Genomic DNA, 26698 nt, shown 5'->3' on the forward strand with positions numbered 1-26698 from the left:
GTGGCACAGCTGGGTTCTCAGTGGTGCTTCCAATAGTCTGCAGTGGCGATCGAAGCAGGTTGCGTTAGTGCTGTGATCCCTTGCATGAAGAGACTGTTCTGGTGTCTCGGAATCAAAGCATCAGATAATTGTGGTGCTGCCAGCTTGCTGCAAAAGCAGGTGAATCAATGGGGTTGTTTCTCCTTTGCAAGTTAACGACCCTGTGCAAGTCATGCTACTGGAATGAAAGCTCATGAAGGTAAAAAGTACTGTTGCGTTACTGAATGATACTGCTACAGCCATAGAAAACAGCAGTTTTCCTTCTGCCGTGGGGAAAGTACTAAAAGCATTGTGCTGAGATTGTTTCTTTCCCCGCAGGATTATTTCCACGAGCTCATCTGCATCACAGAAAGGGGAGAAGTTTGTTGTGCCTCTCCGAGCTATAGGTGCCCGAGCTATCCTGGACTTCCCCGACCAGGTGAACTTCTCAGCCTGTCCAGTCAAGTACAGCACCCAGAAAACACTGCTGGTTCGCAACATCGGTAACGGGGCGGCCCGCTACTGCATCAGCCCTCAGAGGTAGGGAGCTCATCTCTTTTTGTGCAAAACACTGTTGTGTGATAATACAGTTGGTAAACAGCGACAAAAAGGAGCCAGAGCGTGTGAGCTGCTGTACTGCTGCCGTGGCTGGAAATGGGCAGGGCACGTGGGGTTTGCTGTTGATTATAGTGTTTGAAGCATGGCGCAGCCTCTGCTAAAACTCTGCAAGCTGCAGAGTGGAGTTTTATAGTGCAACGGTGTCTTCAGTGCACAGTCGTGCAAGACTGATTCTGTTAGATTGAACGAGCAAATGTAGGAAGGCAGCTGGACTGCCCTCGGGCTGTGTAAGATCCTGCGTGGCAGACGACAGCTCTAGGAGCTCAGTTCCTGAGGACCAAAGGCAGTGTTAAGAAATGGGCAAGCTCTGAGCTGGTGGAAGAGACATTTAAGAATTTATCATCAGCTTTACCAGCAGTTTGTCTATAGTAGCAAGTGCAATCAGAGATGATAGATCAAAGCAACTGGTATTGAGACCCTGACAAAAACCCTGTGGGGTCCAGAACCTGGTTTTCCAGTAGGTTTGATCTGGTCCCTGGGATCCACTATTCTTCATTAGAATGAGCTCTTAAGTGGAGATGAGCTGGCAGCGGCTTCAAACCTGCACTTTAGCCCCAAAGCAGAATGCCGATGGGCGCACAGGCAAAAGGTGCAGCAAATGCCTGGTGCGTGGGTTGGGAGCCTTTTCTAGAGCTTTGTCTCTCTCAGATCTCCTGGAAAGTGCTCTAGCATGCTGTAGTAGCTACCAGCAACCCCCTTGATCTTCAGTACCTTCTGAAATGGTTATGTGGCCCTATTGGCCAAATATACCCATTCCCTGGGAGGCCACAAGCACGTGGTATTTCGGCAGTCTCCTGGTCAAGCGCCTGATGTGTGCTGTGTCGTGGACAGCCTGTACTGTTCCTCTTGGTCTGAGAAGACAGTCACTGGTTTTCCAGTTTGCTGAACTGGAGAGGGTAATGCGTTTTGGAAACTGCACCTGCAAGGAAACCACTTCAGCTGGCTGGTAGTTAGCTCCGTGTTGCTTGGTCCCAGAGGTTTTGGTGTAGGAGCTGAGGTCCAGAATGCAGCAAAGACGTGCCATCTGCCTTAGTGCACCTGAGTTGCTTCGGTTTCTTCCCCAGGAAAACAGGGGTCAAGAGAAGGCTCTTTGCTCTTTCTCCTGGGAAATGCGAAGGTCCAAGAGGCTTCTACCAAAGCCTGGCAAGGCTGTTGAAGCAGGCTTCCAGGATGCTGTTCAAGCAGGCTGCTTCTTTTCACTGTGGAAATACATAGGCAGGAACTTGTAAATCCCTGTACAGCTTCCCTCTGGGATTTCCAGATCTACTTGTCACCACCAAAACAAGTACCCAGTCGTGTGTAGCATCTCTTGGCAATGTCCTTGCCAACTGTTCTGTCGCGTGATACGGCGTACGTTGAATCCTGCTTGATACGGATTTTATGCTGAACTTCACCAATTGAATGTTTCAGTCCTGACTTGCAACAAAGGGATGGGAAGCGTTACGAAAGCTTTATTTCAAACTACACAAGAAAGTACAATTCTGAATAACTGGATTGCGTGTGCGCAGAGATCAAAAGCTGGTAAGATTTCCCATGTCAGCCAAAGGCATCAGTCATCTCTTCCATTTCGTTATGAACTTTTGAAAGCCAGTCTGAAATTTCAAACTGATGATCTTTGAATATAAGCAGCGTTTTATTCTAATTAGGTCGCCCCCACTTTCATTCAGATTTCTTTTTTAAATACTCTGAGGTTCCTGTCTTTCTGCTCTTTTATTTTTTTTTGCTTTAAGTGTTCAGCGAAATGTCATAATGAATTCCTCATTGGGAACTTTCTTAAAGGTTGAGTTCCTCTAATGCCTGTGTGTCTACCATCTGCCTATATATATGCACAGATGTATAAGAAATAATATGAGAAATTTGGGGAACACGTGAAATGGAATTGGGCTGCTGGAGAAGATAAAATCCTAGAATAACTTTGGAAGAGACCTCTGGAGATCATGTGAGCAAACACAGTGCTCAAAGCAAGACCAGTGTCAAAGTTTGATCAGGTGTGCACTCAACACGAAAAGTAAGACCAAGTGATACCAGCCTTCGTCTTTCCTTCTCAAGGCTGTGCAAAGCCATTTATCCCAGCATCTCCCTGTATGTGCTGTGCTCCAGCCCCTAAGCTCCTCTTCTGTAGAAAGGCTTTCGTGCCCACCAGCCTGCACTGCCAGGGATTCTTCCATCCCAAATACAGGTTTTTGCATTTTCCATCCCTCGGCTGCATGCGGTTCTGCTGTGTCCCCTGAATAGCAGCCCAGCCCTCCAGTATCTCGACTGTACTCCCCCAAGCTTGTATCCTCCACTCAAAATCCGAGTGCTCCCCACTCTTGACCAGGTCACCACGTCCCCTTGCAGCCTGGGAGCAGAACAACCACGTTCTCCCTGCGCGATGAGGCCATGGTGTGCCAGGAGTGGTTTCTCCAGCCAGTGCTGGGGACTGCGCTGGGTGACAGTGGGTTCCCTGCTGCTTGTGCTGTGAGAAGTTGCTCAGGTGCCTGCCCCGAGGTCCCAGGTGAGCTCAGTGGCTCCAGCAGCCCCAGCAGAAAAGAACTGGCCTCCCAGCTGGCATGACAAGTTGGCTGGAGAGTCTCACCAATACACTGCTCCACAGGCGAGTAGGTCATTAGCTGTTAATTGTCTTTGAACAACTCTACTTACAGAGGCTTTCGCGGGAGAGACCGTTTTCCTCCTCATGTCAGGGGATTAATTTCCCTGCGTTAGAGGCTGTGACCAAGGCTGCATCATTATTAACGACAGGGGAAGTTTTTAGTTTAATGTCATTGCATTCTTTTGAATGACTCCCGTAATGATTGTTCAGCATCACAAACACTTAAACCTGTGCTTTGGACATTAATGCGTGATGTTTCCTGTCCTGGAGAGCTTAATGTGTAGATACGAGACGCAGTATTTAAGAGTTATGGCATAGGTGGTAGGAGTGCCAGCCTTACAGACTTACATTCAGGACTGTTTTAGTCTCTTCCTATTTAGTGGAGAACTGAAGCAGCTTTAGTGTGTGCTTAACTTTTGCTGAGTACAGATGTAGTGTTGTGTTAAAGCCAACATCAATATCACGTAATAGTTTTGTGTGCCGCTATGTGTAAGCATGCGTGCACGTGAGAGGGGGAGGAGGCTTAGTGGAGTAGAAGGGAATGAGAGATCAAAGTTTGCGGACCATCAGCTGGCCTCTGTGTCCTTCATTCTCTCTCTGCACAACTGAGACTTCTTAGTTGCTGCAACTTCTGTCTTCTGGCCTGGGCGAATTCAGGCTCTTGCCCCTTTGCAAGGCAGCTGCAGGCGCCACAGTTTCCTAGTCCAATGCGCCGCTCGTATCACTTCTCTCTGCCTCCTTTCTCAAAATTCCCTTGGCATCAAGTGTAACCTACCAGCTTTCACCTTCAGTGCATTTTTCAGCCCATCTCCAATGCTAACCTTTCCTCTCGGTCAGTACTGCGAGCTCTGCTCTTGCAGCGGGTCACTTCATAAGGACATTCCTTGCCTCTTACAACTTTATCTAAGGACTTGTATGGTGTATTTTACTCCACGGCAGAGCTCTCAAATGAATCCACGGGGCCAGTTCAGCATCCTTCTGCTGTTGCTTGTTCAGAACTCTCCCTTGCCGTGGTATCTACCAGAAAACATGGACACGTTTTGACTCCTCTTTCGTAAAGGGTGTGTGTGTGTGTGTGTGTGGGAACCCTGACACCAAAGCACTCCCCATTATGCAGCTTGGCTCTGTGCCTGTCCTCCCCCTGCATGTCCATACCCAGCTGTTCACTGCATAGTGTAGTAATAAAAAAAAATAACAATAGTATAAATATAAAAAGTCTTTTCCTGCCGTTCTCATTGTTAAGGCTGGTTAGTGAGTTTCTTCTCCACGGCATTCACGGAGATAAATGTCATTCCAGTACATTTCAGTTGAAAATGGTGCCTGGAAGCAGATCTCAGTGCAGCACTGCCTTTTCCTGACGTTACACTGTGCTGTGCTGTGCTATGGGTTAGAGAGGATCTGTCTGAGAAGGTCCATTTAGGAATGTCCCATTAAGCTCTGGAAGCTCAGGAAATGTTCCTACATGGCACAGTGCCAGGAGCCGCCTTGCATCCCTCCCTGCAGTACCCATTATACTACATGGAGGTGTGGGGCTGGAGAGTTACCATGGGATGTACAGGGATGTGACAACAGAGCCTACGTGCAGGGAAAGAGGGAAAGAGAGAGCTTGTGAGATGCTGGCTCTGTGCAGGATTTTTTCAGTATGGAGATGGAGTCTTGGATGCTTTGACCTAACAGACTGTGTTTACTGGAGTGGTTACAGTGCTCGACTTTGGCTTTTATACCATTACCAAAAAATTACGTATGCCAAGATTAAGTGATCTTTGGGGTTTTTTTCCTGCGATAGGTCTTAGTTGACAGAGGGGATAATTCAATCACCAGTAATTTTACTGTCGGTCCTGGGGTTGGAGGCAGCTTTTAATGAAATCAATTCTCACAAACTCAGATGATTTTATAATGCAAATTAAGGCACCAGAGGAGTAAAGGGGTTTTGGTTGTAGAAGAGAAACATACCATGGGACGAAGTATGTTGCAGCCTCGTTGCACGCTGCACTGACTAAACGTATGGTTCCAGGAGGAAAGGCAGCGCGGTAGTCGGGAAAGCCTGAGCCACAGAACTGTCAGCGTTGTTCACTTGTCAGTTGGTTGCTAAATTGTCAGGAGTATTTTGCCCGTGGTATCCTCATGGGATTTAACTTTTGCCCACCTTGGGGAGCTGATGCCTGGTGAAAGCAAGCAAGATGTAAACGCCAAGGCAGATCACAATGAAATTGCTTACTAATCTGGTGTTGTTCCCTTTCTGAAGGGCAATTACGGGCAAGATCTCAGCAGGTTCTGCTGGGAAGGTCTCCCTCAGATTGGTGCGGCTAGATGAGTTTATACAAGCTGGGGATTGCAAGGCACCGTTGGGAGATCTGGACCTGTGAAAGTTTAGATGTTGTACAACAAAGCAAACGTACAAATGGACGTAGTTGAAAAGCATGTCAGAAGAAGAGCTATTAATAAACCTCCAAACCTTATCTTTCCTGTTTTGTCAGGAGCAGTAGTTATTCATTACAAGGGTAGATCTAACAGGACAAGAATTACCGTAAAGAACAGCTCACAATTAATGGCTAAAAGGCCAAAGTTGAGCCTGCCAGCTTCATCTGTTGGCAGTGGTTTTCGTGTGGCTATTAGTGTGTCAGGGACGTTTCCTTAGCATCTCTTATCTGTAGGCTGCAGGGAACAGCTTAGTGATGTGGACTGAAGTTCAGAGTTCAGGTGAAGCACGGACCTTAATCCCTCTGGGTCTTGGAGAAGCAGGTGTACGTGAGGGATACCAAGCTCCTGCTACATCAGGAACCAAGTTGTCCTGTGGGTACAGCGTGGGGTGGGAGGCAGGAGGTGCGGTGTCTGACTTGTGCTCTGTTTCTCCGTCCTGAGAATGAGTCCTGACCTCGGTGGGATCCTCTTCTCTGGTAATTTGAAGATGTGAAGGTATCTATTTTCTCGGGCATCCCCTGAAGTCATCCTCAGGAGTGTCATTCCCATCCCAGCTATCTGAGGGCAGGGGTATGCAGACATGGGGATGGAGTAGGAAGGGCATGGGATGGGAGGTAGTGCTGAAGTGTGGCCCTTAACCGGCAGCTTTTCTGTTCTGGCAATGTTTCTGGTAAAAACAACAAACTAAAAGAGGTGGGGGGGAATTTTTCTGTGCCTTTCCCACAGCAGGCAGTGATCCCCGCCAAGCACCAGCAGAGCCCTGCCCAGTATAACCAGGCACAACCCCCAGCGCAGGTGCAGGGCCATGTAGAGCAGCCCGGTTCTGAGGCTGGCGGCGCCTTGGCTTTCCTCCTCCCTCTCAAAAGCCTCAGGTCCAGCACGTGAACATTGCGGGCCCAATGCTTCCCCGTTAGTCACTGGCGATGTTCTTGCTAGTCGTGATGGGAGCAGGTCAGGCCTCCAATTGCATCAGTGTCTCCTTAATGAGCAGGAACTCCAGCAGTTTCATCAGCTGTCACTGCTTCCATGAGCGAAGCTCAGCTTGCGCATGGCTCCATTTTTTCTCATTATTTCTGTGGGCTGCACTCCCCAATCACTGTAAAACTCTGCAGAAAATATTTTTAAGGTGACAAATTGACCACCAGCAAAGCACTAAATCCAATAACTTTTGCTTTCTAAGTGAGGCTGTACAAGAGCCGCAAAGCCCAGCTGCTGTTATGCAGAAACATGTTGCATCTGACTTTTCCCTGAGCATTAAAGGACTGAATTATGTGTCTGTCAGCTGAGAGCTGTTTACCTGGCGACAAATCATAATTGCTCTTGTTAAATCTAAAGTACACCGACACATTTTCATACTATTTCCCACACATTGCACAGAATTTCTCTAGTAGGCCAAGCAAACAGTTACCAAGCCTGGATTACAACCCAGAGCCCCAGACTGCATTGCTTGTGAATACGCAGAAAACCTCCTGTTGAAGGTGCCTTGATATGCTCCTGCTAGCGGTGCTTCATTTAGCTAGAGATTTAATTGTTCAGGCTGTAAATGGGATACTCCTTTTGTGTCTTGTTTTCTTGTTTCTGTATCACTCTAATCTGCCTTTGCACTCGTACAGATTTTTCTTTGCTTAGAACAGCTTTCATTGAAATGCTGATAAAATGTGCCCTTTCTGAGGCAAACCCAGGATGCTTTCAAGGTAAAAAAAAAAAAAAAGAAAGATAGATTAATTCTGCCATTAAAGTCTAATTATTCTCCGGTCATTCAAGAATAAACTTCTGTTCTCCCTGTCTGATTTCCAGGCTGTAATCTCACTGGGACAGGTATTGCCTTGACATTTGCATCTCTTGAGGTTTATAGGTGGCAGGAAAAGACGGATTCCTGAGGAACTCAGTGTCAAGTTGTGCATGCAAATAACTCTTGCCATCTCCGTGCCCTTCAAAAACCCTCCTCCGATCGTATCGCTAGCAGTCAGACTCTTGAGCCTTGCTGCAGAAAACTGGATGCAGGGTATGGGGGAGACGAGGTTATTTTATCGCTTAGGATCTTCTGAGGGCTGGAGCTCTTCAGGAGTTGGGTCGGTGGCTCAGTTCCTGGCCCTGTATGTTCTCTTTTTCTGCTGCTGACTGTGGTTTCTTGGCCCCTTGCTAATACAGGTGAGCTGGAGTGAGCTGGACGGCAGAAGGAACGTAGTCCCCAAAGGTCCCACAATAATCCTGATGTGCCTCTCCGTGTTGCAGCCCTTTCTCTGTTGATCCCTCTGCTGGGACTCTTGGGATTGGCGATGCCGTGCAAGTAACGGTGGACTTCCACCCAGAGAAGACTGGTGATTATTCCAGGCCCCTGACAGTTCACTATGACACAGGTAAGGTCTGGGCACTGCATGGTGCCCAGTCTCTGCGTCCTTCAAAACAGAGACCTTTCAAAGCAGAAAAATGTTAAGCTTGCTTTGCAGACTACTTCTAAAACCTTTTCTTTCAAAACCTCTGTATGTTTCGGTGCTTAAGTGAGCAGGTAAGGGGCAAAGGCTGCGTGTGCCCTCGTTCTGTGTGGCTGTGTGCCGGTCTCTCCCTGGGGGATGCTGGTGTCGGCTGGGTGCTCTCCACCCAGCACCCCCCATGACTGCCATCTGCCATCATTCCCTGTTGTCCCGGTCACCTTAATTGCCTCTCCAGGTGTATCTCCCCTGTCCCGGCTTTGCCTCAAAGAAAAGTGACAAATAGTTGGTGTTTAGGGGGCTTTTAAAGTGCTTCCCCTCAAGCAGGAATGAGGTTTTTTGGAATCCGGTTTTGCTGGGAGTTGCTGAGTCGGAGGCGGGAGGAACCTTGATTCTCCGTTACGGTGTGCATATGCACGTGTGAAGCTTCATTCCTTGGCGGTGCTATGTTTGAAGCGCGACGTGGGAATGCGTGCCTCTGTCAGACTCGCTCCAATGCCGCTGTCTCTTACACATCTGTCCCCTGCACTGCTTCTACGTTGTTTTGCCGCAGAGCCTTGTTCTTTCTTTTTGCCTTCTCCCACAGCTCACGACATCAGGACTAATGCAGCCAGGACTTGAGGGCTCTTGGGATTTGGCAGGAAGAGCTCGCTGCCTCCCGAGATAGGTGTAACATTTATATTAGGCTAGGAGAAGCTGAGGTCAGGCCACAGAAACACCATCAGCTTTACGCTTCACTGAAGAGTAAGCGGGGAATATCTTTAGGAAAAGGCGCCATGTTAGAATGCTTCTGTCGGCCTTGGCTCAGCAGGGGTATGTTGTGGTGCCGAACGAGGCGCTTCCTCAGTTGCGTGAAGGCACTTGGCGTGTGTTTCCTCTCGCCTGAGAGGGAGGTTTGGTTTGTCCCTGTTCCTCAGCGTTGGTCCTTGGAAGTGTGGTGTCCTAACCGAGGGGATACTGTGTGCTGCTTTAGCCCGGCAAAGAGCATTTTAGTTGTCTTGGGTTTGTGGAAGTTACAAATGCTCCTGTATCTTCCAAACACTTATGTAGCCTCACGACTTATTTCAGCTTTGTCTAATGTTTTCCAGTTATTGACATATTCACGGAGAATGGTTGATGCTCACTCAGAGGAGCTTATTGTTTTGGGTAACAGTTTCTAGGACGGGTGACTGAAATATCAGCTAGGGAAGCACAAAAACGTGCCTTATTTGTATGCCTATACAGAATCTATAGGATAAAATTCAGAGGGCTAGAATTTCTCTGGGGCAGATGAGCAGTGACAGTGGAGATTAGGGCCGTAGGGTTTATACTTTGTGACGGAACAGAGTGAGCGAATAATTAGGGCCAGGATCTTCGTGGCTTGCTTTGAAAAACCTGAGAGTCTTGTTCTTACTGAAACAGCTGGTTCCCCCATAGTCAATCTTTGCAAAAGTGATTTGTGTGGGTAGGCCACGGGGATAAACTCTCTGCTGGCTCTGAGATGGGTGTTTTCCCAGGAACACGTGCAGCTCCCTGGGAGATGAACCCAGGATTTCATTCCTGCCTGCCAGTACAATGTTGCAGTTATTTTGAAATAAACTACGAATTGCGAAGGAGAGCAAGGGGATAATGAAGGGATTATCTCTCTAGCTTTGAAGCGTACAGGTAAGTGAAAGGCTGCTGAGATGAATGGCTAAAGTGAAGCAGAAACGTGTAATCAATCAGTCTTTCGAGGTGTGGTGCAGAGTTTATTGCAGGAGTAGTGCAGAGCACCAGACAGCGTTCCCTGACCTCGCGTGGCGAGCCCTGGCTCATGTGTCCGGCACCACGGCAGGCTCCCTGTGACGCGCGTACAGAAAGCAGCCGGGTTGCTCTTTCAGAGCCACCAACAGAGTGTTTATTAAGAAACAGAAGTGCTAAGAGCAAAACAGCAGTTTAAGGTGTTGGGAGGCGTTTCCCTCGCTTGGCTGTGTATCAGTACTGACTTGCTCGCAGGCAGCAGTCGTTCTCAATGGATCACACCCTTCTTAGGGTGACTTACGCAGGATCAGGTGAACATTGCTTAAATTTCTGCTGAAGCTGGGTCAGATCTGTCCCTAGCATTGCTTAAGCAAGCATGGAGCTCTTCCATGTGAACAAGTCACAATTTTTCCCTTAGCGTATGATTTGGTTGATTTAAATTGTGTGTCTTTTGGGCTGGTTAGGAGCACAGGTACTGTCCCCTGGATAGACTGTGTGTGTGGTGGCGGTTCTGTTGCTACAAATTTATGGATGAGTGTGGAGAAAATGTTTGCTGCTATGAGCGTAATGATTTACAATGAAAACTTGTCCTTCAGTGCTTTACATGCCTAAACTCCTCCTTTTCGCCTGTGTACATGTGTCTGGGTGTGAAAAATCCCAGCTCGTACTGAAATGAGGGTGACTTGGGATGTTCTGGGCTCCAGCATATCCCTGTCCAGCACCTTAACATCAGATTATGGTACTTGAAAGGGTTTCTGAAACCTGCGTGCGAAGCACTCGTACAGCTTTGGAAAAGGTTTCAATACCACTGAAAGTCCTGTCGGTCACTTGGCCTTTCCCAGATGACGTTCAGCCCACCCTGTGTGGACCGTGTGGATGTGGGAAAATAAGTTTATGGAGGTAAGTCCTAGTCTCAACCAATCCAGTATTCATAAAGTTTCGATATTCTTTCAGCTGTCAAGTCCTGCTCAAGTGAGATGATGCCCAAGCTGCTTGCCCTGAGTGCTGCTGATTGTACACCAAACCCAGTTTGCTGCAGTAACAACATTTATTGCAGCCTGGCAGCGTAGCACCAGCTTGGTGTGGGAAGGTGAGCTTTGCTCAGGGACACGTGGCTGAGGAGATGCATGACGGGTTCCCAGAGGTGTGCCAGAGGTGCAAAGCAAATCCACCAGTCCAATGCCATCCAAAACAATAACGTCTACGGCAGGTGCTCCATGCAGGTGAAGAAGGCTGCCAGAGACAGGAGGTGCCGGCGAGATGCTTGGAGTTGTGGAAGGAGAATTGCTTCTCTACTCAGAGCTCCCTAAATGCTGACTCACATTAGGCTCCTGTCTCCAACGAGTACTAGTATAGTATGATGGGTGGTCTTCAAGGTGTAGGACCAGATCCTGTGCCTGTATGTGGGTGCCTCCAGTGCCCACTGGCCCTTGTGGCAAGGCGCTACAACACGCTTCTAGCCCAGGGGATCTGTGGTGCGGTATTGAAATTCCTCTGTGCAGTTTTTCCCCATCGGTTGCTGCATCCCTTGGCATCTCTTTGTCAGCACAGAAAACTTCAGTAATTAGCAAAGCACCACTGAGCTTGTGCGTGGCCGACGGACGCTATGTATTGAGATGCTTTTATTGCTGTCAGTAATAAAAGTAGTGATGCGGATGGCTCTCTTTCAGTAGCTCTGTGAGTCTAATGCAGAAGCAAAAGCCTGGGGCAGGATCTCACCCTCTTTGAGGGGGGAGATCAGAACCCATACCCATAGGAGTATTTTAGGAGACAGCACACCCAAGAGGAGGCAGCCCTCAAGCAGAACTGCCTATTCCATTACTCTTCTGTCTCCCCTTGGTTCAGAGCCCCAAAAAGCGGTTTCCCCAGAAGAGAGGTAACGTGTGTGGCTCAGGAGTAGTTCTCGGTGGTTTTAGTCCTGCTGGAAGCCTCCAGCCTTGTGCTAAAAGCCTGCTGAGGAACCGTCTAGGTGTTTGGCAGATGAATACCCTGTTTTCCCTCAACTTCCCACACAGCTTGCAGGAGGGCTGACAGCTGCTGAGCAGGAGCTGTGCTAAAGCAAATCTTGGCTTGTTTGCTGTGGATGGCAGACCCAGGCTCAGAGCATCCTTTGTGGTTCTGCATGCCCAGGGCACAGATGGGGGAGTTCAGCCTCGGCTCCTCAATTGCTTACTTCAAGGGCAGGTAGAAAGTGCGAGCAGGGTCTGATTCTGGCTCCGTGGTTGTTAATCAGAGTGAGTTTTCCTGCGCTGGCTCAGTTCCTGTCCCCGTAGGAAGTGGGTGAAGTCATGTCTCCCCTCCTGAGCCCTGGGCAGCAAAACTTGCTCTGTGCCAGATTCAGGTTATTCCTATATGGCAGGAGGGAGCAGCTAAATAGGCTTCTTCAGTGCAGCACGCTGGGAGCTGGATGTGGAGCGGAGCTTGCCTTGCCCTGGGTCAGGGAGGGGTCTGGCTGCCTTGTTCCCCCGCCGCTGAGCTTTGCTGCCTGGCCCTGGAAGCAGGGGGTCCCCAGCACCGTTTCCTCCCCATTGCTGCTTGCTAGGCGTGGGGCAAATGCCAGCAGCCTCGTAGAATCATAGAATGATGGAGGTTGGAAAAGACCTTGAAGATGACCAAGTCCAACTTAACCCCGGATTGCCAAGCCCACCACTAAACTGTGTCCCGAAGCACCACATCTGTGTGTTTGTCAAACGCGTCAGGGGTGGTGATTCCAGCCTGCAGCGTGGAGAAGCAAGCCCTGCCGGAGCCGTCTCCTCCCTGGCAGGCTCCCGCCAGCCCCCCAGTCCCGAAGGCTGGCCAGCAGCTGCTGCTTAGGCTGCCCGCACGCGGGGGGCTGCTGCAGGGGGGTTTGGTACTGAGCACCGGAGAGCTACTGGGATGTGTGGTTTGGGTTGGTCAGTAAGCGTGATGAGCTGGCCTCAGATCTTCCCCTTCCTCTAAGCCAGCACCAACACTTGCACGATAGACAAGATCTCCTTAGGGCAACGTAAGCATAAAAAATAATAACAAAAGAATTTCTTGGGTAGATCTGGAAGAACTGGCTGGGGATCACTGTATTTAGTGCGGCAGCAATGCTCAGGGTGGCAGGGGATGTCAGAAGAGGATCTGGGTCTTCTGCCCTACGCAGGACGGCCTGAGCCACTGCCCTGAGGTGCCTCTGCCCTTCTCGGTCTAACCACAGGCAGCTTCTCTGTGCTGCAGCAGCCTCTGGAGCTGTGAGTGATAACCGCCAGCTTGAGAAAGCACCGAGGTTTCATCACAAATGGGGGAAAATGAGGCATGAGATCACAGGAAAAATCAAGGCATATGAAACACGATTAATTAGGGAGCTGATGTGGAGCTCTTCAGTCACCTGTGGCACGACAGAGAGTTTGGTGTGGTGTGTTAGAGCCATTTGGGTTTGGTGAAGATGACGGTAACTACAGAACCGGGTGTGCTCGGCTGGCAGCAGGGCAAGCACAGCCTGTGCATCTCGGCCGCGGTGGGAAACTGTGGTAGGGGCTGCATCGCGTTGCAAATGGGCCGAGGGGAATTGTCAGGGGCGTTGCTGACTGCTCAGCTCCTGCACAGATCAGCATGGGGTTCCCAGCCGGGAATGTCGGTGTGTTGGGGTGCTGAATCCCTTTCTTCAGCTGAAATTGATGCTGGGCTTAGCTGGATCAGCTTACGTTGGTAAATGAGGCCACCTCTGCAAGGGCTTGGCGGTGTGTTAGTGGCCACTGTACACACGCAGGAAGCTCATTAAATCCCAGCCCTACGTGTTTATTGATGTTTGAGGCTGAACGAGTAACGGCAGCACGGATGTGCCATCACCTCTGGGCATCTCAGCTACTCGCAAGAGTAAAACATTACCTTGCTGTGATATTAGTCTGTGGTTTTGTGCAGACTTTGGAGAAGACAACCACCTCTGCATGCCTCTCTTCTCTTTCCTTTAAGAACCCCCTTTCTACCGAAGGTCCTGTCATCTTGCCAGGCTGGCACTACCATCAGTAGCTTCCAGGAACTTGTTTGAAAACAAAATGAAAATCCTATTGACTTAGCCTCTAGATCAAGCCTTTGTCTTTGTCTTTTCTCTCTGCAAACCCACGGATGGATGTGGATAGGCAGCAGGGTTTAGCTGAGGTTCAGCCCTTGCTGTGTTGCGTTTCACGTTCCTGAGATCACTCAGGTTGCTGAGCCCTCGCGGTTTGTGCTGACTCCAGCCGGAGCGGAGGAGGCTCAGGACTTGCCTGAGCAAACCCTCTGCCTCGCTGCATCTTGACCGGAGCTGTGCCTGTGTCGTGCAGGGTACCAGGGTGGGAATGCCAAAACCATTTCTGGTTTTAACCTTGGTCTGGTGTGAGCGTTCACAGCGGCTCTGATGTCGCAGTGTGTTCGGTTCCTATCGAGCTAAATTCACGGCAACAGCCCCATAGCTTCTGGTGGCCACCGCTGTGTGCCACTGCTGGTCAGGTCTGTAGCTCTTCATCGCCGCGCAATTCTCCGATCCTTCAACACCAGGCAGGCTGGTAGTGGCTTCTTACCAGTGCTGGGAGGTGGGGAAACCTTCTGCTTCCCTAAGCAGCAGCCTCTCTTGGCTCCAAAGCTTTACTGTAGTGCGTGAACTGATGTAATTATTTCCGTTTGTGTTTAGTGCTAGCAGATGCAGACAAACTTGTTTTGTTTGGTGAGTTTTTAAAGATCTTGTTTCCTGTGTTATCCTAAGGTGTAAGCCAGGCTCTGACGCCGTGGTTATTACAAGAGGCTGCTCCAGCTTTTCCTTGGACTGCCAGGCATTTAAGAACTTTGCAAAGGGATTTTCCTTTCTGCTTGCCTCAGGTCGTGGGTGCATGTTGTGCTTTTCTTCCTTCACTTGTGAGAATTCCCAGCAGGATTGGCTAGTTTCTGTTGGACTTTTATGTTCTTGTACGTCTGCTTCAAAGCGAGTGCAGGGTGGCATATACTGTAGGCAAAAAAAGGTGTAAATAGGAGTTTGTGCAATTATATGTTGACTTTGCATCTTAATCGTAGCAGTGCTGCAGCGGACTGAGGATTGGTAACTAATATGTTATACAAATAATTGGTTATATAGGCTTTTATGGTTCAAATCAATTAGATTGATGGGTGAGTATAATTGGTCTCCAAAGTGTTCCTTTATGTCAGATCAGCTAACAGTTAACAACTGTTTCCTGTCTTTGTTCCCCTTTTCCACAACTGCTTGTAACAATGATTTTTCTTTATATATACTGTTTTAGATAAGGTTGTTAAATTTCTTGCAAACAGAGTATGGCCTTCGCCCCTCTCTAGGGCCTTCTGTTTCAAAGCCGATGGTCTGTCGCTTTGAGGGTAGAAGAAGAGGAATTAAGTTTGTGCTTCATTTGCTTGATCGTTTTTTTTTTTTGTTAGTCATGGCTTTATATCTCCCAAACTATGTAACACCCCTTCTGACAAAAAAGCTGCTAAAGCGACCCGTGGCGTTGACTGCATGAGCACGGCTTGGGGGTGGGTGCTCGGAGGGTTATTTGGAGTTAAAAGTCTCCTTTTGGCTCTTTTGTTCATCCCCAGAAGCAGACTTCCATGTGACGCCGCCTATCCCGTTCTTAGCCTGTGAAGGATTTCTGGGAGAATGTAGTTTTCATCTCTTTGCAGGGCATCCTGGACTGCAGCTTGTCTCTTCTATCATCAGTGGAAATCACTAGTATGTTCTTAGGTGCCATGAACCCTGGATGCGTTTTGGGGCAGAACTGACCATTCATTAGTCTCCTTTCCTGGTGGATCAATCAGCGTTTGCTGAGAAGCAGAAGAGTAGCTTGAAGGGTGATTGATTTATGAAGTGGCGTATTAAGCATGTCTTTGCCAGGCAATCAGAAGGAAGGTTCCTGCCCTGTCTTTCCCCGTGGGCCAAAAGCAGTGTTTCAGTGATCAGCAACCCCAGCGTATCATGGCTGTAGTACCAATAGTGATTATATATAGCCCACGGCATCCTGGATATGCGGCAGCGCTGTCTTGTGTTATCCAACAGTTTCGTTGTCCTTTCAGTCCATTCTGCGAGGCTCCTTCACACTGGGCAGCACAAAGGCTCTGTGCTGGCTCCCAGATATTCCTGCGCTGGAGTATTTCATCCCGTAAGAAAGCCAACAGCCCTTCCTAAGCACAGTGCGGAGGAGGTAATGGGGAATCCTTTGGGTGCTCCATTACAGGAGGATGCACAACAAGGAGCCTGGTGGAAAGCAAGGTGACTCCTAAGTGCAGGAGAGCCGTCTGAAGAGCCTGCGACCTGTCCCGTAGACGCTGTGGCTGGTCATTGCTCTCCATCTCCCTTTTCCTGCCCATCTGTTGTCTCACGGTGGCTTGCAGTGCTCTGGGGTAGCAGATCCTTTCCTTGCGATGGGCTGCATGGGCTCAGAGGGGGCTTTGCTGGGGGCTTTAGCTGTTGACAGCATCAGCTGTGGCAGCAGTGATGATTAGGGTGCCCTGAGCTTTGTTGTAGCCTGGGCAATGGTCCTGTAGAAACCCCTGTGCTGGCAGCAGTTATTTAATGGTGAGGTTTATAAACAAGCTGCTCCTAGGGCTGGAGTAACTAGCACGATGGTTTTAATGATGTCTGAAGGTAGCTCATGAGCACTGCCTCCGAGAAGCACTTAAAAATGACTGTCGCTGCCCTGTGTTTTGCTCTAGTGCTGGAAATACGAGCGTGGGGACTGACAGGTGGCCTTTGTCAGAGACCCAGCACACTTTGTAGGTGATGCCATTAGCTTCCTGACAGCAAAACAGCTCAGAGCAGCGCTCCTGGCTCTGACCGAGGTAGCTCTGTGGGAGGTGCAGCCAAAAGCATATGGTGGGGAGGGCTGGATCCAGCCGCAGGGGACTCCTCTCGCTTTCCAGAGATCGTTAGCCTGGTGAAGTGACTCCCTTCTCCGGTGGTGAAGTGGTACCAGCAGACCTTTGCATGCTGTTTGAAAAACCAGAATATGCTGGTGATGGTGAGGCAGTTGGGTATCGTGATAGTAGCAGGAGCAAAAGAACTGCTCAAAGGGTCGATGTGGAGGTACAATGACACTTCTGAGTGAAGAGCTCGGCTTTCGTTGCTTGCTTGTATTTTCAGTGAAAAAGCAGCAGGACCTGTCTCTTTTAGAAGAGGTGAGAGCCAGGCATAGTTTTCTGACAAACTGGGCAAATTAACTTAAACTTGCTTTCCCTGTTACCCAAATATTCTGAACCTGACTGTCATGCACTCCTAAAAAGGTTTAAAATCCAAATTCAGCGAGGAGGGAGTTACAGGGATAGAGGGAGAATATTACGGTGAGGACGAAAGGCAGCAGAGTGCTGTTTTGTTTCTCTTCAGTCTAATCCATCTGGCTACCAGCTTCCTAATATTTAGAGCAGTAATCGATGGAGAAAGGTACTGGCTGTTGAATGCTGGGAACGCATTCTTCATAAAACCTGAAATTTGTTTTGAAATCTTGTTCAAGGGTTTGCTTAATATTCGGAAAGATATTTTAGCTCTTCTGTAAATTCCCTCTCCTCCTGCACAACAGGCCCCCCAGAGGATGACCCAGTGCTGGGTTTCTTACTTTCAGATAGTTAAAAGTTACCATGATGTGCTGAGATACCGGTGGCCATAGCCATGCAGACGGATGCTGGAATAAAACACGGTGGTGTTCCCGCTGTCTCAGAGAGCATCGCTCAGGAGTGCACAGCCCAAAGCACCTGCTCTACTGCTGTGTAAGAAGCCTCTCTTTTAATTTCAAGTTCAGGTGTTGCTTTGTTCAGGTTGCAGAGTGAGCTGTGTCCTGCTGTCTCTGGGAAATACGTCAAAAGCATGTAAGAATGAGAGAGCTGACAGCCTGTAATAAGATCATCGTGTTGTGTAAGTAACGATAGGGCAGGTACGTCTGGATTCAGTAAATGTGCTTTCATGGCAGCAAAGCATCCCAAAGCACAGACCCATGGACATTACCCCATCAAGTGAAATACCTAGGGCTACATTGCTGGTACAGTACAGACATTGTTTTGTTGTTGTTTTTTTCTTTTCCTCCAGACTTATATAGTAAACCATCAAGAGTCTTAAATAAATGTCACATCTAATTTGGCACCCAGGCCATGAAGCCTGAAGCTGCCCTGGGCCAACCCTGACAGCTCTGCTCTGTGTCAGTTTATCTGCCTGGCAGAAAGACCTGCTGCTCCCTCCTGACTCGCTGGCGTCTGCACGCTCTCGTCTGTACCGGGAGGTTTGTGGGTTTACACAGTCAGCACGATGCCAGATCCTTCTCTCTGTGGTAGAAGGTGCTCCGGCAAAGCCCTCCAGCCTTCAGAAGCGTCCTCGGTGCCTGCAGCCGGGAGTGTAAGTGCTCTCCAGGAGAGCAGCAGTAGGGGATGCTTAGCAAAGCGTGTAGAAGCAGGCAGTGCATATGCTTTCTCCCTCGTGGGCCTTGGAGGCAGCATTTTTCTGTGCTGGAGGCTTTATTCACGTCTTTGTTTAATCGCTTCTGATGGTTTTACCTTCCAAGCCTTTGTCCAGTTGCTTTGTGGATTTATAGCGATGAGCGTCTGTAGGCACCTATGGCAGTACGTTCCAAAGGAAGGAATATTCCTAGGAAAAGTACTAGAACTACTTTTCTCTCATTTTAACTAATACCATTTCAGGCCCTCGGGTTCCTGTTTTACAACAAATTGTGACAATTTTTTCCTTGTTCACTTTTTCCCAGGCCATTCATACTTCTACAAACCTACCTATCTCCTGTGTGGTTTCTAGGTTGAGGAATCCTGTTCAGTCTTCGTATAGAAGCTGCTCTGTACTTTGGAGAAGGGCAGAAATTTCAAAGGCTTCAGCCTGGTTTTTAAGATCAGAACTATACCCATTATTTCAAGACCCACCTGGCCATGGGTTTAGACAGCGAGATCATGATAGTTTTCGTGGAGTTCATTTTGCAGTAGTTGAAGATGTCAACATCAGGCTAGACAGGAACTCCTTGACAGCTGGGAAGACCTACATCACGCTGTCAAACCACAGATCCGTGGTCATCCACAATCGGAGTAAAGTCATAGCCCACTCCAGTGGAAGGCTTTTGTTAGTCAAGAAGAGGAGGATCAGGAGAAGCTGAGGTTCATTGGGAAGATTCATTTCAGTAAGACACGCTGCCCAAGGGTAAAACTAACGTACGGCCTCAGAGGGATGTTGGTGCTTTTTTGAATGGCGTAGGACAAGTAAACCATCCACGACACCAGGGTGTCCCCCCCTGGGCTTCAGGGTAATGGAGCTCAGTGCTTCCCATTCCGGTTCCATCCATGTTCCAGCTCATGTTTTGGGGAGGAAAGGCTGCATTTCCTCGGAGAGCAAATTCCCATCTGTGGGAGCCCTAAGTCAGTGAGGCCAGGTCCCTGGGCTCGCAGAGGGTCTGTGAGGCTGAGGAAGGTGTCGGCACTCCTTACCTGGGACTGCGTTGAGCGGTAGCACCTAACAGCTGCAGGCAGCGTACCTGCTGTGATATTCACTGCAGTTTCTTCCCCTCCAGCTTTGATAAGATGGCAACCTTCTTCAGCCTTCTTGTCCAGTAGTGCGCAGGGCAGGGTGCTTTGCTGGCCCCGAACGTTGAGGCCATCCGGCTGTAGGATGCTGAATTGCCTTGCGCTGTCCCGGCTTCCAGCACAGCGAGGTATCCCTGCCCCTTCTCCGGGGCTCGGAGAGTTCGGAGGTGGAGGGTTCTGCGGGGAAGGCAGGGCAGCACAGGACTTGGAAGTGCCTTTGGGCGTCAGCACCTGTGTCTTCGTGGTGCTGAGAGGTGGGGCAGGCTCTCCACAGGGTGTCTCTGAAGCTTTGAAATTCCATTTGGGGCAGCAGGGAAACACTTCTAGCCCAAGGGGATGCACTGGAAAAGACACTTAGAAGCTGGGGTGATTTAGGGAGTCCTTGTGTGCCTTCTCAGAGTTGAATGGCTGTAGGTGTATAGGAGTTAGTCTGAACCCAGAGCTGGTCAGGAAACTGCCTTCAGCTGGAGAACTTTTTGAGGGCTTCTGAGCAAATAAAGTTCAGTGTAATTAGGTCAGAAATGCCTTGAAGGCCAAAACTAGTTTTCCACTCTTCTCTGTTTTTAATTGCGCAGTGTGTGACTTCTGTGCAAGATCAGTGTGTTAACAGAAAAAGTCTCATGACCTTCTCTTAGTACGTCCCTGCGCCATTCTTTTAGCATCTCTTCCCACCTGCCTATCTCAGATGGGACCCTGAGTGATCCTCTCTCCCCTCAGAAGCAACCAGGTTTCCCCACAGTTAACTTCAACCCAATTTTTTTCCAATGGCACTTGATCTTATGCCAGCTCGTGTTCTGTACTCTGAGCAGAGTGCTTTGTTCTTCCTTACTTGCAGTCTTAGGGGTGGTCATAGCTCCGAGGCCTCTGTGCTGCTGTAGCAGAAGCTTTTGAGATGTCAGAGCAGAGAGGACCTTTCCAATGGGAGGAGGCAGTTCAGCACCCTGCGCTTGGCTGTCACCCCAAAAGACCTGGATCATCACAAGGTCTACCCAGGGGTTTGCTCTGTCTCCCTCCTGCAGGACTTTCTGGGATTCAACAATGGAATTATTGTCTGTTGATGAAGGCTTAGTTGAGGGTTGCTCATCTCGGTGCCTGGAAGCCCCCCGCATGCACAGCGCTGTAGGTCAGCCGTGGAAAAACATTTCTCATGACACTCCACAGGGAGCAAGCCAAAGAAAGTATTTTTGGCACTGGTGACAGCATTTGCCCGAGGCTCTGTCTGCGTGCTGCTAGTAATGTCCATGGCTGTGTTTCCTTTCTAAATGCATTGGAATTTAGCTGGGTGGTGATTGCGGTCCTGTTTATACCACGTTGCCCTGATGTGCTGTGTATGGAGCCTTCCCCTCATCGCCCTCGAGTAGTCACCTGCTGGTCCTTGGTGGCCAGGGGACTGGAGCGTGAAGGGGGCACATCCACGTGCCAGCTGGGAAGCAAGTGCTCTGCAGCAGTGCTCCCTTCTCACCTCTCGGTTGCGAGCTTTAAACACTAGAATGATTGCTGCTACAACTACCGAGTGAGGGAGAGGTGACCTGTGTCAAAGCTCTGTGGAGAAGGCCAAAAAGAGAAAAATGTTGCAGTGGTTCAAGGCTGGATGTAAGGGTTTGCATTCAGAGATGCTGGTCCTGCCTTCGTTATTGGGTGATGCTAGGCAAAGTCCCTTCACCTCTCGGGGCCTCTGTCTTCATGCATATAAACCCATTAATTTCACTGAAGTGATGCAATGCCTGAAAGTCCGTGAGTTGGCTTTTCAAATGCTCTGGGATCCTCTGCTGGATGGCAGTGTAGGCAACGAAGCAGATCTAGTTTGCTTATCCCTGCCAGTCCAAAAGGGAAGGTAAAAAAGAGTGAGGCTGGTAACCTGCAGCTGAATCCCAGCTGCTCTCCCCTTGCCAGCGAAGCACTGCAGTGTGTGCTCCTTCATCTTCATCCATCTCCCCAGAGCACCTCTACGGGAGGAAAAGCCATCTGAGGGTGTTGGTGGGTTGTCCATTAGTCGTGGCAGTAGCTTTGAGCCAGGAGGCTCTCCTGAGGGCTGCTAGCTTTCAAAAACCTCCTCTTAGCTCGTGAGTGTGGCGTAAAACTACCTGCCGTGCCAGCGAACAAGTGATAACCTGATCTGCTTGGGACCCCGTGGCTTGGGGTCAGCCCCTTGCTGAGCTGCTCCTGCTGTTCCTCCCCCAGTGCGTGGCTGCTCCTGCGCTTACGCGACAGTCTCTGCAAATATGTTGTTTATTAAATGATCTGCTTGGTTTGTGTCTCCCCATGGCTGCAGGGGCTGTCTCAGGCTGCAGAAGCAGGAGGAGAATGAGAGGGATTCTTTTCTCAAGCAGCGTGCAATGGACCCCACGCTCCAAGAACGCCTTTCCCTTCTCTCCCGTGCCTTCCAGAACCAGAGGGCAAAGGTGCGAGAAGACTCTATGCTTTTCTCCAGTGATATTTTTGCCATTGAGCCGGTGGTAAGCGATAGCTGAGAACCTCTCTTCCTCCTCCTCCTCCTCCCTGAATGAGGTCACTTGGCAGATACCCGCGTCAGCGTCTTGATGTGCCGAGAGGGAAGACATGAGGTTTCTAGTGAGGCTGGGAGAGGTTGTTGCAAAAAGCGTTTCTAAACAGTGAGCTCCTGGCAGGCGGCGAGAGCCTGCCTAAAGCTGAGCTCTGCTGCAAGGGCTGTAAATTAAGGGCACTTCATAAGTGTCCTTACAGTGTTCAGGGGTACTGATTATTATATATAAGGGCAGGCCTTACACGTAGCGTATGGGGATTAACCATGGGCATTAGTTCACCTATTGAAGAATGAAAAGGTCCTCTATGGAAAGGAGGCCAAGTTCAGCCCGTTTAATCACGGAAAGACCAATCCCTTCATATAATCTGGATTTATACCATGTGTGACTCTCCCTCCCAGCATCGTCTGTGAGCCTGCACGCAAGGCTGGCAGCTTTAAACGAACTTTTTGAGTTTCATTGCAGACTTGGAGAAAACTTTTTGCTTTTGTGTTTGCGCAATCAAAACCTCATGTCCTTCAACGAAACAGAGCCCTGACTGAGTATTTGCATGGTCTGAGATGAAGAATGCCTGCTGCCTGAGCAATGCAAAATCCCTTCTCATCCTGTTGCAAACGCTAGAATAATCCGAGCCTCTTCTTTCTTTTATAGTAGGTGAAACTATTATTTTTTTTTTTTAAGGAAGGGGATCTTGTTCTCTTCTTGGTTACTCCTATAGCCCGAATGAGGCTGAGAGCCCCCCATGTGAGCACAGCTGCAGTTTCACACCACTGCAGCTGAGAGCAGCATGATGGGACCAAGAGCCTGTGTCAGAGCAGCGGGGGTATTGCAGAGAGCGGGAGCCGATCGCCTGAGCTGTGCCAGCTGGTTTTGGAGCATGTCGCAGGGCTCCTGCTTCATTACAACTGGGCTAGGTCTCCATAACGAGCTTAACCTGCTCTTGGGCTCCTGAAGTGCATTAGGGTGAGGTCCAGCAGCCTGGCTGCCCGCTGAGTCCTGGTGCTCCGTGTAGCGCTGTACGGACCCAGAGTGTAGCCTGGCCTCAAGTCTTGAGTGGAAACCTTTCCTGAATGGCTGTGTTGATGTTACAGTTTGCTTAGGACTGGGTGTAAGTGGGATACTACAGGAGTCGTTCCCCTCCTGTCCTGTACAGCGTTATCAATCTTTAGATTTCCATTAATTCCATGATTTATGGACCAATGGGTTTCACATTCATAGTTTTGCTGATGTCTGTCTTCCCCCCTGGCGTACGGGTGTCTTCACATCAAATGTTAGTCTTTTTTCCTATCAAATGTAAAATCTAAAAATCCACTGCTGCTGACTTCCACAACCTTCTCCCCGGTGAGAGTCCCGTAACTTGTAGCGTGGACAGAGACCCTTCTTGCAGCGCCGTGTAAATCTGCTGGAAGGGCCCCACCAGAGCTGGGACCTTGCTGCCTCGGACCTTCTGGCCAAAAGCGGCGGCTGCTCTTCTCACCTATCACCTGTGGTGCCTGGGAGCACCCTATAGAAAGAATCAAACCCTTGGAACAAGTGGCTGGAGGTTTCCAGAGGTTAGGAGGCCGCTGGAGGGACGATAGCCTTGGAAAGGCTCTCTGGGCAGGGTGGCTTTGCAGGGTTTGTGCAGCAGCTTTGCTGTGTAAGCGGGCCGTTAGCTGCCAGGGGTTGCTCTCAGTGGAAGCTGCAGCAGGCTGTTTCAGCCTGTATAAGGTTGACTTGCTGATGAAAATAATAAGAGAAAAGAGGAGGAGCGGTTTTGCAGTCAGCCTGTGACCATGAACGTTTTGAGCAGCCGTCCAAGCCTGTGGGAAACAAGCTGTTCTGTAACTCTGACTTCCTGAGTGCATCTCGAAGTTGATTTATTTTTGCAAAGACGCATGGTATGTCAGCAGAAGCATCTGTGGTAGAAGCCCAGGTGGCTCTCAAAGGACAAAGTCCTTGCTTTTTGCTGCACCTTCCCCACCACAGCTTAGCTGTAAGTCACAGTACAGACACGTGGGAGCTGACTCCTTGGAAATGGAAACCAGAGGAAAGGGAGGAAAAGGATTTGTAATCATTGCTCTTACCTTGACAAGTCATCACTGTCTTGTCATTGCCTGGTAGCGACTCCTCAGTGCCACGTGTCAGCTCTGAGCCGATGGAGGTGGTCTTCAAGATGTGCAGGTTACGCAAGTGCTACTGCTGTTGGTGCAGAGGTTGGGCCAGGAGATAACAGCGATATTTGTTCCTGCAAACGTCCACCTCAGCTGAGGTGCCCAGCTGGTCCCCATCCAAATGAGAGGGGACTGCAGAGCACTTTGGTTTTTGGCAGAAGGCGCCATCTCCAGTGGGAGCTATGGTCCATCCCTCCGCTCGCTGTGGGTTCGGTTATTGATGGGAAGGGGCAGATACTGGCTTTGGCGCTGCCTTTTCCCTGAGTGCCCTGAACTAACAGGATGCACTTTGGGGAGTCACTTCAGTACTTGTGTTGCCAGCTCTGTCTTTGGGGGTTTTGGTGTGCTTTGAGCAGTGATTTCCTTTCCATGGATCACCTTCTCCCTCCACCAAACAAAGCAGGCCGACAGTTGGTGGTGCCCCACTTTCCAAGACCAGCTTTTTCCTTTTCAGGCTGGTGGAGGTTGAGGAGATTCGCATTATTTAGGGGCTGAGGGAGGGGAAATAGGATCTGCATCTATTTATGGTTGGTCTCCTTATTGAGGTCACTTCTGTAGCGGTGAGTCATGGTGTGCCGTCCCCTCGGGTATCACGTTGGCATATGCTGTAGCAAAGCCAGGGCACAACAGCAGGAGTTTTTGTGCTGGATCATCATACATCCACCGTCTGTATTTTATGCCACCTGCCAGCTGCAGCCTGCCTGAGGCTGACATTAAGCCAGAAGTGTTGCAGTATCGTGTTCACAGCACTGCATAGTTGCATTTCTGTCCTGGCAAGCATCCACGGTAGTTTTCCATGATCTGACTCAACTGCCATCTTACGGAGAATATGCTAGCCGCGGCAGACCGCTGGCTCCTGCCGTGTCCTAGGGCTGGTACGCCTATGTAGCAGTAGCCCGCAAGGGTGAGTAGTGAAGTGTATCCTTTTAACCAGCAATTCTTTCTTCCCCGTGGGGTAGCAGGAATGTGAGGAACCTTTCCAACAGCCTATTTTCATTTCCCAGGAGAAATAGGTCACAATATTTTCCAGTTTTATGGTCTGACATACAGCAGTAATGAAGGGAGAAATGACAAAGGTTTCCCAAAACAGTCATGTCCTTCACAATTTTTTTTTTAGCCACAGAATAGTAGAATAATGTGTAACTGATGATTTCTTCTTGCCCTCTCCCTTTGAGTCAAACAGTCTGGCGTGCAGCTTCACTGACAATACAGGGAAGCTGATTGTGGCCGTACTGCCTGAAGTTTCTGTCCAAATACGTTGAATCCTGGAGAATGGTGATTTCATGTCAGAAGCTCAAGAGGTTTGAGTCTGTTAACTGCTGGTGCAGGTTTTCTTGGGAGTGAGGATATGAGTGCAAGGCTCCATCAATAATGCTGCGTTAGGATTGTTGCAGAGAGCTGTGCGGGTGCATATGAATGGATGGGTTGTGTTGCTCGTCCGTAGGCTTGTCTCCTCTGATGCCTTAGAGCAGTCTCATCTGACTGTGCCTTGGGATCCAGCAGCACCCTGGATGTAGGGAGATATGTCCCTTACCAGGATCTTATTGCACCACTGACTGGCTTCCTGGAGCATGGCAGGACATCTGGTGAGTTATACAGCGTACAGAGAGATGCCAGCAACACTGCAGCGATCACTGTGGTCTCGGTGGTGTTGGGCAAATCATCCCGCTGGGGCCTCGGCCGCTGGGAATAACACCTGCAGGGACCCATCGCCACTCCCTCGCTGTTTGAAGATTTACGCTTGCAGGGTTCTCCCAGGTTCTTGCTGAAGCTGGATTTTTTTTGTGCAGCGGAAGTTCACCATTTTGGTGTTCGGTTTGGGTTATTTTGAGCCAGGATCACATTCTAGTGTCAGAGAAATGCCACGTGGGCACTGACCCAGCTCCGGTTCCGCTTCCGACAGCAGCGGTGATGCAGGAGCGGGAGGAGGCCAGGACAACTAGGGCTTTGTGTCATGGGCAATGTCTCATACCCCCTGTGGAGACCTGCAGGCAGCTGGAGCAGATTGCAAAGCCCTGATATTCCTCTTCTGCCAGTTGTTGCCTGCAAGCAGAGGGAGGCTTGGACAGTGAGCCCTGGCCGGGGTAGCCAGCCCTGACGGGACCTTGCCTTTGTTTGTGAGCTGGTTTACAGATCTCTTCTGCAATGATGAAGGCAGGCATGGTTTTCTTTCTTTCTGTCTTTGTAACTAAGAATGGAAAAATCCATTTGACTTGCTAAATCTCTTCTGATCCGAGAAGACGTGTTCACATGGCTGTAGTGACACAGGGATATAAGGGAAGGTTTGGAGGGAAACCGTATCTTTTCTTTAGGTCAGCTGGCACTTCTGAAGAGATCCTTGATATGCCGAAGCCAGCCAGTTTAGTTCCTTTATTATAGCCCTAATTAAAAAAAAAAAAAAAAAAAAAAAAGGCAAGCCTTTACCGGGTGCTAGTTAAGGTAAGGGACTTAATTTTTTTCACAGCTGCTTCCAAAGTCTTACACATTTTGTAAGTGTTGTTTGCTCCTTGCTCGTCATTGATGCTCTAAATAAAGGCTTACAGGGCTGTGGTTGAAAACAAGAAATGTAACGTTTGAAGGTAAATGGTTTGTTGTCTCCTGTCTTAGGAGGGAGATGTCTGGCCAAATTCTTCAGTTGAAATTTACGTGATCTTCAGACCCCGAGAAGCCAGAGTGTATCAACAGTCTGCTGCGACATCTCAGGTACAGCTCCTTTCTCCTCCTCCTGCTACCCAC

General features: G+C 49.4%; 1 pseudogene; it reads left to right on the plus strand.

Moving 5' to 3' along the window:
* Positions 1–26698, plus strand: part of LOC129736624 (hydrocephalus-inducing protein homolog) — a 52766-nt pseudogene that overhangs the window by 13255 nt on the left and 12813 nt on the right.

The sequence above is a fragment of the Falco cherrug genome, chromosome 8, assembly GCF_023634085.1.
Source record: "Falco cherrug isolate bFalChe1 chromosome 8, bFalChe1.pri, whole genome shotgun sequence".
NCBI classification, from domain to species: domain Eukaryota; kingdom Metazoa; phylum Chordata; class Aves; order Falconiformes; family Falconidae; genus Falco; species Falco cherrug.